Here is a 12,834-nt window from a genome sequence, read left to right on the forward strand (position 1 = left end):
AGAGGTAACATAAATTAGATACGAATTGCGTGTAGCGGACTTTTTAATCTATTTTTGTAGAACATATCAACGTAGATATTGTTCTCCCGTTGGATGGAATAATCTACCTAAAACCTTTAGATCAACATCAAAAGCAGAAGACAATTATAAAAAACCCACAAATAAAACCAAACGTGAATTAGAAAATCTCCTATATAAATATCTCTATGATATAGTCCGGTACCAGGTTATAAAATGCAATATTAGAGGAATAATGTACTGGGGCAATATGTTATTAATAAGACCTTACACCTGGAGACGATTTACACATTAAAAGTTCATAAAATCTGCACCAAGAACGTCCGATACGGAATGTTCGAACCTAAAACAACCCTAATTGCACTCCTTTCATATTATGCGAATGATACCTTTTCAAGCTCTACCTTGCCGCAAGGTTTTGCATCAATTTCCTGGATACTTGTCAATTTTTATTGCCTGGTCATTATTTATTAAAAAAACGCCACAAAGCCGAACATGAATGTGGACCGTATTAATCACATCTTTGATGGAAACAGTCCAATAAAACTACGTATACTTCTCAAGGTGGATAAGCACGTTCCAACTTCCGGTCGCCTCGTAGAATATGAAAGGAACGACACACATTGATTTCTACAATTTTCATTTACATACGCCTACATCTTGGCAATTAATCATTATGTTTTCTCGTTTGCTTTGTCATCATCCTTTAGAAGTGTAAGACGTAATTCGTGACATCTGGTACACATTTTGGCGTTTAATAACCTCAATGATGATGTTGTGTAAAGGAATGACTGTTGATGAATAAACATGCGAGGTCGCATGGAAACAAACCGCAAAACATTATTAAGACACATTGAGCCTTGGAACATCTGACCGGAATATATTTCGTAATCCATAAACAATGCAACAAGGCATAACATGTTGGTGAACCGGAAAATGTCGAGATTCTAAGGTCTGAGAACAACACCCACAATATAAGCATCAATATCAAGTGGTATAAACAATACCGCAACCGGCAAATGGGATGGGGAGTGCGCTCCCCCATCATCATATAACGATAAGAAAACTCGTAAACTGCGAGTGTTGTCTCGGTCACACTCCCTATGGACAGGGAAGCATGAGTAATTCGCAGGAAATATATTTCATAAATCTAACCAAGTTATTTGATTTCGTTCGTATTCACGGCTCTTGATCAGGGGCGCACGCAGAATTATTTCTTATGGGCGGAGGAAGGGACAAAAATATTTTGGTCAGATATTAAGTTTAACGGAAGTAGGCCAAAACATGCTTAGAGGTGACATTGGGAGGGGCATGTGCCCACACAAACCCACCGGTACACACACCGTGCCCATAATTGTGCGGGCGCCCATGCTCTTGATAGCCAAATGCATACTTATCTAAAAGAAATTCTTTGGATTATAATGCCATTGCAGTAACTTCAGGATATCCACGAAAGAAGGCTTGTTACGTATAGAATGAAATACATGTTTCCTTTAATCTTTAAAACAAGATATTGTAAAACATTTTAAAAAATGCAGTTGGTCGAAACAAATTTTGTCTTTCGCTGAAGCTGTTTGCCTTCAAGCACAATCTGGAAAGTTAAACAGATTTCTCCACAAAAAGAAAGAAGTTTATTCATACATAAAAAATGCAGGCATGGACATCATAATAAAAACAAAACTAATTATGCTTGAGAAGTATTATATCAGTTTGTTTCTTAATATGGTTTACGTCCACAGTGCTCCCAACAAAAAAAAAAACAAAATTTGTCAAACATTAATACTAACGTGTCAAAGAGAGATGAGTTGTTAACTTGGGTGAATCTAGGTGTGGAAAAAGAACAGAGAAATAAGACGTTTTTAATGTCACTGTCATATGGGAGGATACAAAAGATAACAATCAGAACACCTAGCTGCAAGTTCTTGTGAGTTTATGGCACGGTTTTGCATCTGTTTTCTGTCTGTCTAAATTTGCCTTTTTTTAATTTGACAGAACGTGTTCTGGTAACGGAATCTTTCAGCCTGTTATAGAATGTGGCGATCACTATTGAAAATGTCCGCCATGCTGATAAAACATGAAAATCCTTTAAACCAAGATGACGGTGGGACGGGGTTGAGTATTCTTCTTTCAGGATCCATTTCTTTTTCTATATATTATATTTTTTGTGAAATAAGTAAACACACACACACACACACACACACACACACACACACACACACACACATATATATATATATATATATATATATATATATATATATATATATATATATATATATATATATATATATATATATATATATATATATATATATATATATATATATATATATATATATATATATATATATATATATATATATATATATATAATGTTGAATGATGGGATTCATGCAGCGTGTAACACATTGCAAAATCAATACAAATTAGTAACTAATGCACTGAACATTTAATTTTTTTTCTCCTTTCACAGTAACTGAATTTTTGTTGCCCCGGACGGTGCGTGTTTCTACCACGATTTATATATAAGCTAATACTATGAGGTTAAATGAACAAGCGCTTGTTAAATCAAATATATCAATAATAAAATCGAACAACCTTACAAATAGGTGCACGCACAAGCATTAATTCAGCTAGAAATTATTCATGACTAATTTTGCATTTATGAAAATTTGGTAATTTCAAAACGAACAAGAGTACCAATAGACGGTAGCATGGTACACAAATCAGATGAAAAAAATGTTTGCAATTTTTAAAATTCAAAGCTTCAAGCGTTAATCATCCGATTCATATTACCATGTAACTATGTATCTTTTAATTCAGTATTTATTTGGATGTGTTCATAAATCATTTCGTTTTGAAATTACTTAAGTTTAGACACAATATAATGGCCACTGCAAATGTTGTTTTGTTTGTGTTCAAAACATGCGTAACACCTGTTAATAATAAGTCGCTGAAAATATTTAGAGTCAAACGTACTTGGACCACACCTAACTACTTTTCTTTGAGTTGATTGTCCTATACGGGAATTATGTCGTATGAAATAATATTACAAGATATCTCCCAGAGCTATCTTAGAGACCGTTATGCCCAATGTCAGCTTAACAATCTTCCTTACTTGTATTGCGTAACTGACTATAATCAGTTTCAATTACGTTCAATTACGGCGAGTACATATTCTTGAGCAAATTGAATATTCATCAAATTAGTTTGTTAAAAAGAGATATTTTACATGTTTACGAAGAGGATCGATGACTAAAATCCACAATCATTAAAAAATTACTTCGTCATGAGTTAAACGTATGTGTACTTATTCCTAAAAATGAGGTTTTAAGAAAGATATGGTATGGCAGTTCAACTGTACAGGGTTCACAAATTGTTCGTCATAGAGATAGATAAATGGATAGATAGAGGTGCGTGAATAGATAAATAGAGAGAGCAAACTAAATATTCCCATATACAAACCTGCCCAGGCACACTAGATCGATACGTACATACATATATACCCACAAATACATACATTCATATACGCACATACATGACGGCCCCGGTGGCCTAAACGGTTAGAGCGTCCGCCTTGGACGCAAGAGGTCGCGGGCTCGAACCCCCACAGAGTCAAACCAAAGACTGTAAAACTGGTACTAACAGTTGCCTCGCTTGGCGCTGAACATTAATAAGTTAGTTTTAGGACTGGTCGACTTGGTGGCAGGATAATGTAACTTGATACCACATGTCTGCAGCATGATGCCCCCAGCTAGAGATCACTACAAACTGACACAGTGCAGACATCGTTGCATCGATATGACTGAAAAAATTGTTAAAGCAACATTAAAACTCCAAATCACACACACACGCACGTACACACATTAAACCATACATATATATTCACTTACATGCAGATAGATACATACATGTACATACCTACACAGATATATATATATATATATATATATATATATATATATATATATATATATATATATATATATATATATATATATATATATATATATATATATATATATATATATATATATATATGTATATCTTATAGTTCTTATTATCTGCCTTTCTAATATTATTTTAGACATTATCAATGTGCTTGGTCTGCTGTCTAGACTTCAAAATGCCCAGGGCATTCGGGTCTACGAAGCTTAGGAAAAATGAAGGGTATGTGAGATATATGGAGTCCTTTAAATGCAATTTCTGTGTTACTTTTGATAAACATTATGTTGTATGCAGCATGTTTGCCTCAGTATGTGGCGGCACGGACATGTTCGAATTCTCAGCAAAGTGTTTCACTGTGTAACCATGGACAAATTAGCCTGCGTTGAAAATGGAGTTCTTACCAGTATAATGTATGATTAGTTTCAACTGGATCCTGTAGAGGATAGAACAAATCCTTGTTACATTCAAGTCCATGTACCGTTCAAGTACTTGTCACAATCAAGTCCTTGTCACATTCAAACATCTATCACTTTCAGAATCGAAATAAATTGTATATCTGCTTAGTTTAGGTCCTGCTATTTTCCTTGTGCGTAATTCGTAGAAGGATCGCACTAGTAGAATTCATAAAACAAAAGATAAGTAAGCGGTGACAACTATCCCATATTAAATTGCTTCGAGATTGCCTGTCATCTTGAAATTCTGAAAATCATAAATTCAATACAAAACAAAAAAGGTTAAGAGGATTAAAATTCATGTTACTATTTAGTAATGTTTGCATTATATTTCAAAGCAAAATACCTCATTTGATGGCTGTTTTTATTCTGTTCATGTCAGTATAACACATTTCGCTTTTCCTTTTCGTTTTGCGGCAAACGAGTTCAGTTGCGTTTCGTAAAGCGTAGACCAGCGTCCGCTTGAAATTCAGTATTCCACACAACTCTTAAGTATTTATTACTGGGGCGTTTCCACATTAGATGAAATACATTATGGGTACCAAAAAAAAAAAAACGCTGATTAATGTTGGAAAGGTTTATCCTTACCCGTGCGTCTATTTTAAACAGATGAACTGATTCTGACCACACTCACACGAATGTTTACTTGTAGACGTTTAAGTAAGCGTTAAACTCTGATTTCACTTCACCGCATATTTCTTGCGTCTTCCTAAGCTTTATTGTGCAATATAAATTATTATCATAATCGATATTGAAATTTTTATGACTGCAAAAAAGAAAAGTTTAAATTGGAATCTTTATCGTCCCGTTTATATCAAGAGACACTCTTCTGTGGAAACAAATATACAATACAAAGACTGTGCAGCACCGCAGACAATTAGAGTGCGTGTGCTTGATGGTCTGTTAGTTGTGTATGCCGACAATAGAGCCCATTAGAGTCTTGGTATAAAACAAGAGTTTAAAGATTGATCTAACTACATTTTTCGAATTTATATTGGAAAATTGCAACAGATTCCAGCTACGCATACATGTTATTGACGTCACACAATAGCGGTGATGTAAATAGAGTTGTTACGTCATTATCCGTTAAAATTGTCACAGCTGCGAAACCACCCATTGTCGTTTAGGAGTCGATAGAGCATATACATGTCTATGTAAGCAGTGCTGTTTTCCCATAGCTTTAATTTATTACTTTATGTTAACATTATAGGTTTGCTGTTATAACGCATAGTTTTAAATTCTGTATTGTATAGAATGCGTCCCCTCAATTCATACAAACGATAGTTCGACCAAATATCTAAGCGCTTCGCTCACTTTCCTAGCGTATGTATGCCGTCTTGGGGCATTGTATAGCAAGAGGGGAAACCAATGAATTGCAATATCGACAACAACAGCAAGAAAATGAACAAATCCAATTCTTACAGAGCTTCGGGTAGTAAAAGATTTTCTTTTTGTCACTGTTGAATTGAAAATTCGAGATGAGCCGTCCTAGAGCTTATTTTTGAAATAGAGTACACTTTCCGGGTCATAAATGTCAGTGAATAGGAAGATTTTAGTCAGATGCGACTGTTTTATGTATTACCGGTGGAAAGGGGAAAATGAAGGGGTAGAATAATTTCGTATGTCTTATATGTATAGTTATTACCTGCAGTATATAATGTTTTATTAATCGAAACGATTTTTACATCCTAGTATAGCATCAAAAAGAACACTTGTTGAAACCTTTATCATCGACTCTAAGTTCCAACTCATGAGTCTTGCTTCACTAAAATTGAGTAAGTTTTGTAAAGCTGTTTGTATTCGCAGAAGAAGGTGATGTAGAGAAGAGGAGAGGAGAGTAAACAAAGGAAGAGATACTGTAGGAAACATATACAATACTCTCTCTCTCTCTCTCTCTCTCTCTCTCTCTCTCTCTCTCTATATATATATATATATATATATATATATATATATATATATATATATATATATATATATATATATATATATCACAATGCAAATTCAAAACGGTTTCCGAACGTTTCGAGCTATAATAAAAAATCATATAGATCATGTATAAGCGTTTTCTCACCTTACATTGAATATGAACTGTTGTTTTCAAATTTAATACTGATTTTGTTTAACTGAGTAGTGATTCCTACTGCACCTTAAATGTCATCAAGAAACCAAAATTATCGATCACTATTGACTTTTAGAATGGTGGCCAGGTACTAAACCGGGTCAAGAAAAAAGCACATCGAATCTAATCGTCACAATATAGGGTAGAACGATTTTGTTTAGCAACATACGTAGTTTTCATTGTGACAACACAGTTGCGACATTCAATCCGGATCATACTGGATCACACCTGTAGGTAGATCTCCTCCATAATTGTCCACGTACTTGAATCTTCATTTTGCCGTAGGTACATCTCGGGCCGTGTAAGTAAAGACCTTCCAAAGGAATGTGGATGTATGGGGAGCCAGATAAAGTGAACAATTGCCATTAAAGGTTTGTAGAATCAAATTCTAAAAAATGACTCCCATTACTGAAATAATCTACGTTGAACACATACGTGACCTCTATGATTTTTACCTCTGTGACTTTTACCGTAAACAATCTCTTTGTCAAGGCAAAAACAAATAAACTTACATATACAAAACAAACACTTAACACAAAATCTTCGAAAATGTCATGGACTCCTACATGCTAGAATCACCATGGGCAATTTACAGCCAGAGATATAACAATACAAAGTTGTTCAAAAATAATAGACGAGCCAGTGTGTTTTGAGCTAATCTGAGTTGTGAACAAAGGACGGAAACAGAATAGCGAGAGTTCAACGCCATCTACAGGGTTTGATAAAGAAATTATATCCCGGTAGAGTTATGCATACAATTTATGATGGAAAGATGTTTAGATCGTTGTGTATCCGAATAATGGGCAAGAACTATAATAATAATAATAATAGTGATACAAATAATGATCGCGATAAATAAATATAATAAAGACAATCAAATCATAAAAATGTAATTACTTTAGTGGATATTAGCGTAAAATGTGCACCGGATGCAAAACCCATGACTGAATGTTTATTTTTGATAACACTGCAACGGGAAGGTTGAAAATTTTAATTTAGGACAAACTCCCCATGATGAATATTTCTGTAAAAAGTGGTACTAAGATTTTTTATTACAAAAGTAATCCACGTGAAACAATAATTTTGCTGACAAATATATCTTGATACAGAGTCTCCAAAAATGCATCTAGAAGTGGTCATGTAAGCGCATTTAATGAAATATTAATTGTTGTTCAAAAAATCAATCCAAATATAGTTTAACCAAAGTCTGTTCAATCCTGATTATTGAATGTTTGCACCTTAACTGTCATCAAGAAACTTTCAAACTAATTGTATTTATCTATATCGACTTTTACAATGGTGGCCGATAATAAATTGGGTAAAGTAAGGAGCACACATGGTCTAAACGTCACAGCAGTATAGGGTAATAAAAACGTTTTATTATCAACATGCGAAGAGTTTATGCTGATATCACAGTCTACGACATTAAATCCGGTTTGTACTGGATCACACCTTCATGTTGACCGTGTCCAAAAATTGCAGTAGGTGTTTGTTGGGTCATGTAAATAATCACATTCCAAAGGAAATATGGATATATAACAATCCCAATAAATTGAAAAACCGTCATTGAAAGGTATGTGTAATCAAATTCTAAAAATAAGTAGACTCGTTACTGAAATAGTCTGTACTGAAAGCATACGTGACATGTATGATATTTACTCTACGACAAGGCAAAATCTTTGTTATATAGAAAATATTTGCCTGAAACCAGCGAATAACGGATACATTTGATCGATTGGGTGAAAATACTTAAGTTTCTCACCTACTAGATGAAACATATCTGTTATACACTAGTAGAAAGCACATTTCCATTTTCTAGTGATGCTCAATCGTACTGGCTGACAAGATGTACTTTATAACAGACTGAAGAAGCAGATTTCTTACTGGATCCCTTGTAATGTTAGCGGTTTACCGGTTATGTTCTGTTGTGTTTTGTGATTATTCGCACAGAACATATAAACAGTAACATAATTCTCCCTCTAACTTCAAACTACATGAGCACATCAAGAAAGAAAATAAATCGAAAACCTCCACCCTCTTAAACACAAGTTCAGGTTTTGATGTTTCTTGAAATATTGGGTCATTACCCCTTTTAAGGAAAAAGTAGATAAATATTTTCCTCATTTTGAGAAAATTGATGAAAACTTGAAATGGCCAAGAGAGCATTGGACCTTATTATTACAGCGTGCACTTATTGGTAAAGCTTGTGAGGTCAGTAAAACAAAGTGCTGATTATGGTATAGTTAAGGAATGCATTGTGAATGTATCATATGGAAAAGGGTTTAGAAATTGTAACAAAGAAATTAGACAAGTCCATGTCAAATTTGCAGGTTAAAAAGAACAACGATTTGATAGGCGGTGTTCAACCAAGAAGGTCAATCAAGATTACAATAACTTCATAAAGCTCATATTAGTTGAAAAATTGAAGAACTTAATGAGGAAAAGGTGGAAACTTTGGGAAATGCTCATCGAACAGTCACTTACAAGTACTTCCAATTCTTAATCTGCAACAACGTAATGAGGAAAAGGTGGAAACTTTGGGAAATGCTCATCGAACAGTCACTTACAAGTACTTCCAATTCTTAATCTGCAACAACGTAATGAGGAAAAGGTGGAAACTTTGGGAAATGCACATCGAACAGTCACTTACAAGTACTTCCAATTCTTAATCTGCCACAACTTAATGAGGAAAAGGTGGAAACTTTGGGAAATGCTCATCGAACAGTCACTTACAAGTACTTCCAATTCTTAATCTGCCACAACTTTTAGAAATAAAACTTCTGATAAGACTGAAAATAAAATATTTTCTCATCCTACGTGCACCTATTGTAAAATGAAAGGGCACGTTATTTTTTAATGACACAGGTTGAGAAAAAGCAATATAATAGAAACAGAGCTATTCCAAATGCTCTTATTTCAAATACGTCAAAGTTATGATTTGGTATTGAAAGCAATATATGGGTTGGGTCAAACAAACCCCAGTTTGATTATATAATGGAGAATTATGAACCAGTAATGCCTAAAGGCTCTGTATCACTTGTTGGTGATTCTGCAAAGCCTACCTCTACCAAACTATTATGGGATACAGGAAATTTCTCAGAGTCTTTTGTTATCAGGTACTTGGTCGTTGTCTGAGGAGTCTTCTTATAGAGAGTTCTTAATCAGGAGCAGACGACAACTTTGGTAATGTTTGTTTCTAATGTGGTTTTTTGGCATCAAAATTTGTGACAGGATCCGTGACTGTCGGAGTATAAACTTCTTTACCCATTGAGGGCATTACTTTTTTCTAGGCAATGATCTAACTAAAGATATAGTTGTGCTGACTGACAATACTAGCTTGGATGGATCAAAAAGTTGATCCTGCTGAGAATAAAATTCCTGATTTTTTCCCCAGCTTGTACATTTACTAGAGCTATAGCAAAAATAGCTCCTGAGAATGACGTTGATCAAGAAAAATTATTCCTTTAGCTGACACATTTATTGGTCAGTCGGTAAAGTATGCTCCGGATATTAATTAATCAATAGATATTGATCATAGTGATTTGTTTACGGCACATTATCTCAGTTCTAATCAGGGTGACAAAATATGATCAATCCTTGTCGAGGAAGAACAAGATCATGAGATCTTCTGTTTGTTTCAGAGTGTTATTAGCGAATATGAAGCCACACAAATCTCAGTTTGTTATTTTGTGAAAATATTTGGTGGTCCTTTGGAGAAAACATAGACCACCTGAGGCACCGGCTGTTTACGAGTAGTCAGTGAGCTATCAAATTGTTTTTTTTGCATTTATGTCGACGGGAAATTTGTAGTCTAGCCCATGAAACACTTTTGGTTTGTCATGTAGGAGTCAATAAGACTGATCACACGATCCTAAATCCTTTTTATTGGTCGAAACGAAAAGCGATGTTTTTAACTACTGTAGATATTTTCACACTTGTGAAATGGCTGGTGAACCCGACCAGATGACACATAAGGCTCATATTCAACCTATTCCGACATTTGACGATCCATGTAGAATATAATGGCAGACTGTGTCGGTCCTCTATCTATGATTTAGTAAGATGACCAATCCTTGTTTACTATAATGTCTGCGTCTACAATAACTCCAGAGACAATTCGTTTGAGGAATATTAAATCTAAAACCATGTTAAAAACTTCGATAAAGTTGTTTACATGATACGGGTCTGGCTCTCTTGCCAACACTTTAAAATCCTATTCGGGCTAGATTGTATGGTCCTTATACAATTAAAAAGAAAGTAAATGACTCAAATTAATACTCCTGGAAGGCGGAAATATGAGCGACTTTGTGATATAATATGTTAAAGGATAATTCTAAAGATATCCCAGTTAATCATTCAATCAATTAAATTGTACCTGTCCCATATAGCGAGGAGGTAACCGATATAATTGAGTCTGACTATTTCGACTTTGTTTAATCAGTCTTCGGAATTCAGAAATATTAAACATTCCGACCAGAAACGTTCACATCCGAAACCACAGGAAAAGAACGAACTGAAACAAATATCGTGTGAATAGGAATACTTGTGTCCTGACGTTCCAACACGGACAAATACAATCTAGCAGGATATTAAAATAGTAGCATCTACACCAATGAAACAACATTCTTATAAAATGAATCGTCTTAAACAGGAATGTTTCCAAAAACAATTCTGTACTTGTTAGAGAATGGTTTCATTGAAGAAAGTAAAAGTAACTAGAATTCACCGCGTATTCTAGCGTATTAACTAGACAATACATTTCGCATATGTACTGACTTTAGAACAGCCAAAAGCGCCATCAAAACAGGTACATTTCCAGTGCCAAGAATCGATGATGTCATGCTCAAAAATTAAAAACAGTTGTAGTACAACTGAGAAAAATCGACTGAGAAAAAGTGTAATATCACCCCAAGCAAATGAAGAAATACATTCCAACAGAACAGCCAACACATGACAAAACCACCAACATAGATGAACACAGTCAACAAACACATATGAAATGAGAAACGGCACAAACATCGAGAGCAGATGCCTCAAGCCTGTTAACGGATGGCGACCATTCGGAATACTCAAAGATATATACACCGATGACGTCATCATTTACACTGATAACTATAAAGATCACTTAGAAACCATTTTAAAATTCGTTGATTGACTCACTGATAAAAATTTGATACTTAATTTAGGTAAAAGTGAGTGTTGCCATGCTTGTCGTACATATTTAGAACACAGTGTGGGATATAGCCAAGTTAAACCTCTAGAGATTAAAGTCAATGTTATCTCTAAATTTCCAGTGCCTGTTAGTAAAACACAACTGATGCGATTTTTGGATTTAACCGGAATTTATCAGACATTTTTGTTCAAATTTTTCCATATATGCTGAACAACCAATTTGTTGAGTAAGAAATGCATGTTTCATTCATCTGACAAATGTAAGGAGGCTTTTGATAAATTAAACCCATAGCTAAGAATGCACCCGTTCTTTCAGTTTCAGATTTCAGTCATTTATTTTACATATTTGTTGATGCAAGTGGTGTTTCGGTAGGTGGACTATTTATTAAAGAAGGCAAACAGCGTGGATCATCCAGTGTGCTATTCCTCTAAAGAAACTAAATAAGCACCAGAAAAAATATTCTACAATCAAAATTGAATGTTTTGCTCTAATAATGGCTTTGCAACCAACGTTCTGAAGTGTATATTAGTTCCGCTGCTTCTCCAATTCTTGTATTCAGTGATCACAGCCCCCTTACATTAATTAACAAAATGAAAAACAAAAAGCAGAGATTGTTTAGACTGAATCTAATGTTGCAGGAATACAACATTGAACTTAGGCACATTAAGGAAAAAGAGAATCTGATTACAAATGCACTCTCACGTGTACGTAAGCACTATATTGCTTTATTTCTGTTTTGTGTAATTTAAATTATTATAGTATGATTTGTATATTTGACTAATATCTACAAGAAAGCTTTATTGAATTAATGCCTTTTTTAATGGGGGGGGGGTACGTGTTATGTAGTTGACCTTATTCCGTGATTGATGGTAGATTAGTTATGGCATACCTGTCTTTTATTATTTTTATCAAAGTTGTTTACTGAAATCTGAGCTCAATGTCTAGTCTCATTTACAAGATAAATGAAAAATGTTGGTACATCATTCAAGACTATCGGTACATTAGCACATTTAATATTGGAATTCATTCGCAACAATCTATACTTTTGGACTTGTGCTAAAAAAATACAATTATTTGGGATTTATTTCACTATACTGAAAGTTCCTCTTACATTGTAATTTTGT

Source organism: Sinohyriopsis cumingii, unplaced genomic scaffold (assembly GCF_028554795.1).
Source record: "Sinohyriopsis cumingii isolate HCF-2022 unplaced genomic scaffold, ASM2855479v2 utg002010l, whole genome shotgun sequence".
Classification (NCBI taxonomy): Eukaryota; Metazoa; Mollusca; class Bivalvia; order Unionida; family Unionidae; genus Sinohyriopsis; species Sinohyriopsis cumingii.